This window comes from Pyxicephalus adspersus, chromosome 5, assembly GCF_032062135.1.
Source record: "Pyxicephalus adspersus chromosome 5, UCB_Pads_2.0, whole genome shotgun sequence".
NCBI lineage: Eukaryota > Metazoa > Chordata > Amphibia > Anura > Pyxicephalidae > Pyxicephalus > Pyxicephalus adspersus.
The window spans coordinates 3,146,093-3,153,535 of NC_092862.1; the positions used below are offsets into that span (position 1 = coordinate 3,146,093).

The window sequence follows — 7,443 nt, forward strand, 5'->3', positions numbered from 1 at the left end:
TCAAAGTGTCATTGGTGACAACATGGCGCATTCCAACACGGAGCCAAGAGCTGCACAGACACCAAGATTTACATGACTTTGTCATCACTGAGTCCAGGTTGTTATTGGTGGCCTTGCTTGATGGCTGAACAAAGATGGGAGAATTCTAGTAAGGCCATTATCATGGGGGGTATGTGATCCCTACAAGAGGAAATAAATACCCAGAGTGTTACACCGATACATTATTTACTCTTTTACCAAGAAAAAAAATATCAGACGCTGGGGCTACAGTCAAAAAAAAGTTCACATCGCACAATGGCACTCTGCACATTTATATTATATGAACCGTGAAGTCCAGAGCCAAGAGCGTGAGTGTGATGGCACGTCTGTAATTACTCAGCCAATTAAATCTATCCTCTGCAGAATTATTCATTACTGAGCTCATTCATTATTTCTTTATAGTTTACAATATAAACATATAACATCAGCAGCATAAAGGCATAGGGGTCTAATTGAATCCAATTAGAACAATGTGTGCATCTTGGGTGAAAGCTGCGTGAATTTTGCTTATAAACATTTATAAATATACCCCTAAGTGGTTGGAGCTGTTAATTTACAGCATTGAGGTTCTGGGTTTGACTCCAAGACCTTCCCATAGTAAATTGTATGTTTTCAATGTATAAGAATTTCCCACCATCATCTAGTTAGAAGGGGTAAATGGCTTCCACACACACATTGTGCAAACAAAGGAAAGGATGATCAGTAATTGGTGAACATTTAGCTTGTGTCTGTTTTTTTTGTGTCCATTATACCCATGTATTCCATTATATTATATAATTGGGTTGGTGTTGTATATTTACTTGTCGTCATGTTTCACATCTGGCTGCCTTATTGCTGCATCACCATAACACGGCCACCCAATATATCGCCTTTGTGTGCACTTTTTGCTCCACTGGTGAATGTTTTCGTTTGGTTATATTGATAGGCAGTTGATACTGAAGGTAGTCTCTGATTGGCCCTTTTTTTATCATGCAATCACTTTGAATTGTTGGCGACTTTGAAAGGCTTTCAAGAAGGGCTTGAAGGGTTAGAAGGTTATATTGTATCCTGTGGCAAGGTGAGACTCAACAGTCATGTGTGGGTCTCCCTTCCATTGGAAGACCATTGGCAACCTTAGCCAAGCTGGAAAATGACTTGAGAATTCATCTATACCAGTGTATCTCAACCAGGGTTCTTCCAGAGGTTGCTAGGGGTTCCTATCGTCATGAAAACTTTGTGAGTCTCAGGGAAGTTTAATCGATAAAAATGATCTTTTTGGCTATCTATGAGGGTAACAATCTTCCAATGGACAACAATGTAGGAGGGATTCTTCCCACTGACCACTGCGCTAATATATTGTGAGCTGTGTTTAAAGTAATTATAGAAGGGGTTCCCTGAAAATCTGAAAGTAATTTCAAGGGTTCCCCTATGGTAAAAAGGTAGAGAAACACTGATCTACATTTTAGTTGTATCATAACTATCATCATCATTATGGTACACATAAAATATGATGCTTAGATGAACGCAATAAGTAGTTCTTGGTATCTAAGCATGAAAGAATGCAGAAATAAAAAAACTTATACAATATATGTAGTGATGTGGTCATTGTATTAAGAGGTGTAAAAGACACCTCCACCATGTTCCAAGGTACATGGACCTTGAACAGTAAATATAAAAGGAAAATACCAATTAAACCCATTGGCGGTTGGGTAACGCAAGGCTGGCTTGCATAGGAAATAGAATAATATAGAGGGTGTATGAAAGAGTTAATTTTATATAGAACATTTTTGTAAAATAGATCAAAAAAAGGACAACTTAGGAGAAAAAAAGGATTCGAAAAAAAGGACGGTGCCTGGAAATGTTGGGAGTCATGCAAGAACACGTGTCACGGGAGAGAATCTATAACAAACCTAGCAATGTTAACAATCTCATTACAATCCATGTAACTCTGCCAACATTGGGGAAAAACCAGAGGAGGCCAAGGGTCTGACATTGCACGAGAGGTCCAGATATTGTTATATATAATCCTTTAAATCTCATAAACCTGATGTCTAATTAGGACTCCCAACTGGACTTGTTCATTGGGTCAAAAACTCTGGAAAATTGCCAAATTCATGGGTAGCAAGAAGACTTCATTCACGCTCATCCTAGAAATGTTCTATATAGGTTATACTTCACGGAACACAACCAACTGAATGGGAATAACTACTACTAGATGCACCATGACCTGGATAAATGGGAACAACCGGCAACTTGACAGTTAGCCAAAAGACCAATGTGGAGATTGTTGACTTGCTACAGTTGACCAATGTCAGTCTCTTTGTATTGTTAAATTCAGATCTGTTGTTGTGTAGGCAGTAGCAAACTATTCTTACAATGTATTCCTTTTTTTACATATTTGTCTGCTGATAAGGAGTTACAGTAATTGCTCTATTTCTAGTCATCCTTTACAATGGTCTCTTGTTTTTCTACAAACTGTTATACCCAAAATTAGTAAAACCCCTATTAGTCAGAATTTATAAAAATGTTTGCTGATATCTGGTCCCCTGTAGGATCCTATTGGCCCCCTCCTTTGAATAAAGTAGATGTGCTGTGCAATTAACCTTTGTACATTTTGTAGCAGTCTTATTATTGCCAAGGTGTGGGTAAAGACAAGCTGCCACCGAAGCCACATCATTTTCAACCTATCATCTGCGTAGTGCAAGTAGATTGGCATTTGCTGGCATTTCATGGTAACAAGCTTTATATTTGTTTTCCTGTATCTGCAGTGAATATAGTAGAGCACTGTGTGCTTTCCACCAGCTCTCTGGAAAGTGACTATCTGGCGCCCTCTAGGATTCACTGGATGATATTTCATCCTTGCAACACTATAAAGTTAGCTAGGCAATAAGGAACAGCAGTCTTATTATCCACCTTTTCATGCAATTACAGCAACAGGTCTCATTCTGCACTACCATTCCAAAAGGCTGGAATTTGTCATTTGCAGGGTTTGTCTTTGCCATTTTTTTGCCCTTTATTCCAAATCCTTTGCAGCATTGCATTGGTTAAAAGATATTACTGAGATCTCCTAATCATCCACCCCAATCACATGCTGAAATAGAAATTATTAATAATTTCTTAGGAGCTATGGCTAGTCTATGGGGAGGGCTGGAATTAGGAGTGAAGCTTGGACTGAATGCATATTTGCATATTCTTGTTGACTTAACTGTTTAGAATATGATAGGAAGCATTTATGAAACTGTCAATCACAAAGAAGAATTTAAGCAGATGGACTCAGGGTTAAATAAACCCACTTTTATATATATTCAGACCGACGGAACAATAGGAAGTATGGTTTGCGTATGTTCTGCATGTATATGAGGGCATTGTGTACAATCAATGGGTTCATACATATTTGATTGATCTTCTATATAAAAAGACAATATTCTAAATAGATAAATGAGTATAATAAGATTATTTTTGTAATCATATCCCAATCATCAGTAGTTTTGCAAAGCTGTTTAATAAAAAATAAAAGATCATCCATTGCAAGCAAGCATTCGGCTTTGGCTTTCTGCTCTAATTTGCACCAGGAACCTGAAGAATCCAAGCTAACCAGTTGATATAAGCAACACCTGCATTGCTCTTTGCCCATAAAGAAGTCATCATTTCTTGCAGCTTGTGCTTTCCTTACAGCTAACCCTTTTTATATTGAATTTTTCTTATTTTTTGCCCTTGTTTTCTGCCCTGCGGTTGGCCTGAACTACCCACCCTGCGTGCAAACCTTCCTAAGCGCAGCCTGAGATTGTTCCACAATAAATCACTTCTTCCCAGCTGCCTTAAATCATATCATCACCATTCAAGTCAATTGCCAAGCCCAGGCCCAGAATGTCAATGATTTGACTAACATCCATCGGAAGAGTCTGAGAGGGGCAATGATCAGAGTGTCGCTTCTCAGAGGAGTGGACATTTAATCATTTCAGGGTGATTTACATCATATTATTATAACTAGCTGCCTCCTGAAATACCGAATGATAGATGGTAGGGGCAACAAGAGACTGCTAAAACTACATAGAGAATGTGGGAAAAAAAACAATTATTACTCAATTACACCTATACCATGGCTTAGTCTATGGCTTTTAGGTTTGATAGGGATTTATTGACTGTAGGAGAACCATAAGTCCCAGCACCATCATAAATGGCAATGCTTCAGTTGATTGCCTGCGTATGATTAGCTATAGCCCCATGCTTACTTATCACAGCATTATTCTTGCTCATGGTGGCCTATGACCCCTTAAATCATTCTTTGAAAGATTTGCACATGTTAGATAGGAGAGATTAAAGTGATATTTATTTGTATACAATTGGAGGTGCTTTGCATTCTATGTCTACTGACTTTTTCTCTAGTTCTTCTATTTACCCTGACCATGGGCATTATTCATATATTCACCAGCACTAACTGCCCTTAAAACTCACCATCAATTTTACAATCCAAGGATCCTACGCAATGGATTGTTGAATTTAAATGGAACCCATGAACAATTTTCCTCCATTAGCACTGGCTAACCCATTGCTGGCCAGACTAAGTGACCTCAGGAGGAAAAATTGCTCTCAGAAAAAGGTTTGAATGATAGTAAATTGAAGAGGAAATCTGAAAACTCATGGAAAATCCTTTTTTTTCAGAGCTTAAAATAGAGTGAGAGATTCCCAGTGTAATTGTACAAAGCTATCAGCATGTCTTAGCAGCTTTCAGGTGCAATCACAGTAAACTTGAGATGAAATTTTCTCACTTTTGCAAAAAAAAGCACTCATGGTGTTGGAGTCGATGCAGAATAGCATGCGAGCATGTGGCATTCTCTCGGGGATGCTTTCACCCTCCATCCTGCTTGAAACACCACATCGTGCGCTCTTGCTTTTCATAAAAAGACCCCCAGCTACCCATGGGCCATCTACAATTGCTAAACAGCCTTAAAAAAATATTTACTGAAAGAACACAAAATTCTTTAGGGGAAAGGGAATGCAATTGCCATTGCAAATACAGAAAAAAGGATCAGTTCAACAAGTCCTAGTGGATGTAATGTGCTTCGGGGCATGAACCAAACATGGATCTTTGCCGTATCTCTAAACCAATTTTTTATCTTTAAACCTCTTAAAGATAAAAAACCTAAATGAGCAATTTACTTATTATTCTTTTACACCACTGATATAATTACCTAAATATTCTAATTGCATGTCTTCAGCTTTATATACCTCAGTGTTCAGCTTATTGGGGAATTTGGGGTCCTCAATCTGCTCCCTTCCTAGAATACTCAAATATTAGGCTTGAAACAATTCCCTCTAGCCATTTTATTCAAGTGTGCTAAAAAAGAAAGTGTAGGTCCTGGAATTTTAATGAAATGGGGTCTTGATTGGGTATTTGGGGAGTATGGCTGAGAAAGGGGGGTGCGAGCGAGTGTGCCATTGACTCCTACGTTGGCACGGTGATTCACACAAGGTTAGCTAGTAATTATCCATATTGATGTAGTCTGTGTGTGTGAGCTCTATTCAGCTGCAAACCCCATGTGTTATTCCACATTCTACAATCCCATGTCTCATTTTCAGAGTCTTGTGTATTAAAAGAGCCATTAGGCACTGCCATCCACTGATTGAGACGCACAGTGAAAGGTCACAATTTAGCCTCTATTCCTTATCATTTAACTAACAACGTTTTATGCTGGATAATATTCACCAGATGATAGAAGCCTAATATATTTTTGTTCAGATGCTATATTACAAGGGAAAGCAAGGTAAATAGTTATTGGGTGCACATGGTGAGATTTCAGCCCATGGCTAAAACCAGTGCCAAAAATTGGCATCCCATTAGCGAAACCATAAGTGCTCCCCCATCCAGCTAATCATTTCGGAACCCACTGTGATAGCATGATCTATAGCAATGGGGGTCCAGCACTGACCCTCTATGTTGATAAAAGCTCATGCATGGACTTCTTGCGGTAGAACGGTCTCTCTTCCAATACCCCAGTGCAGCAGTGTGTATTAAAAGCTTCTCTGTGCTTTATTGAAGGGCTGATTTATTCATGATGGTATAATACTTCTTTTTCATCCCTCTGTAAAATATTCATACATGTATTTTATTTCCCAGCTCCGTGTTCAGGGCACACAATGTACTCTAGTCCAGATCCAGATGCTTCAATTCTAAGCCAAGGGATGGAGAACTTAATAGATGTGATACAAGAGGGAATAGCTTTACAACGTCTCCCCTTCTCAGGCTTAAAAATCTGACCAGTATCCAACCAGGAGCCCTCTAAGTAATCCAAAATTGCACAAATCTCCAACTCCAATGAGGTAAACAAAATTAAATAGATTAAGTTTTTTTTTTCCTTACCTGATGCCTTGCACTTGAGAATTCTTCCCTTCTGTAAGCAAATTCCAGGTATTAAGCCAAGAGCCCCAGTATAATCCTTTTCCACTACCAATACCAAATTGTGCAAAGTCTCCAGTCCTGTGCCTTTTGCCTGAATTTGTAGACAAGCTGAAGAAAATTGAACACAAGCCTTTATGGAAAATACCCAGTTACAACAAATCCAATATATGATTAGATCCAATAGAACAATCAAAGTCTTCTTCTTCTTGGTGACACAGCGGACAAATCGCCTTCCCCATGAGATGCTTAGGATCCGCTGCTGTTATGCATTTGATGATTCCCTATAATGTTTTATTATTATTATTCAGATTTTTGCTACTCTGTGAAACTAGATCCAGTCCTTGTAGCCAGGGGCTGCATTAAGAATTACATCAGGCTTTTATAAGCTTTCCAGATCACACATTAGAGTGAGAGAAAGACAGAGAGTGGGGGAGAGAGTGAGAGGAGGAAAGAAGAGAGAGGAGGGGAGAGGATGCAGAGGAGCAAAGGATAAAATGCATCCAACAAGCCACACACAGAGGCACAGAACTAAATTCAGCTTTATCCAGAGTGCAAGGATGCTCCAAGATGCTCCTGTTGCAGACACCCAGCCTGATGCAGTCAGCAGCCAGTGGAAGGTGCTGGGATTGATGAAGTTGGTAGCTGCAAAAAGGGAGGGTGGGAGGAGAATATCTAGACCCTGAGATGGAGACCAAACAGCAGTGGATGGCTTGAACTTGAATGGAAGGAATTCTGAACTCTGGACAAAGCCAGTTTGGGTAAAGGCACCATCCTTGCTTGCAGAACCCCCCTAGAAGCTGCACCGTGGCTGCTGTCCATTGCCAAGGCTTGTCAAGCAACCCAATGGATGGACAACTGGAGATGGAGGGACCTTTGCTGGCACCTAGGAGTTCAGCACCCTCTTGGGCTCTTTGCAGAGACACTCTAATGGTGGGAAGAGATTAAAGAAAGAGGGATGCAGTGTGGAGCCCCCTCCTTGTGATATTACCATGGTGACAGCATCCAGCCATGTGTACCGCACTCTA

At 39.7% G+C, this 7,443-nt stretch overlaps 1 protein-coding gene across 4 annotated transcripts in view; it reads right to left on the minus strand.

Annotated features, from left to right (window-relative positions):
* Window positions 1-6,872, minus strand: part of ADGRB1 (adhesion G protein-coupled receptor B1) — a 340,003-nt gene extending 333,131 nt beyond the window's left edge. For all 4 annotated transcript variants that reach the window (XM_072410568.1, XM_072410570.1, XM_072410569.1 and 1 more), the window contains exon 1: window positions 6,380-6,872. The gene's annotated coding sequence lies outside the window, so the exon portion shown is untranslated. The remainder of the gene's footprint in view (window positions 1-6,379) is intronic.
* Window positions 6,873-7,443: the final 571 nt, after the last annotated feature.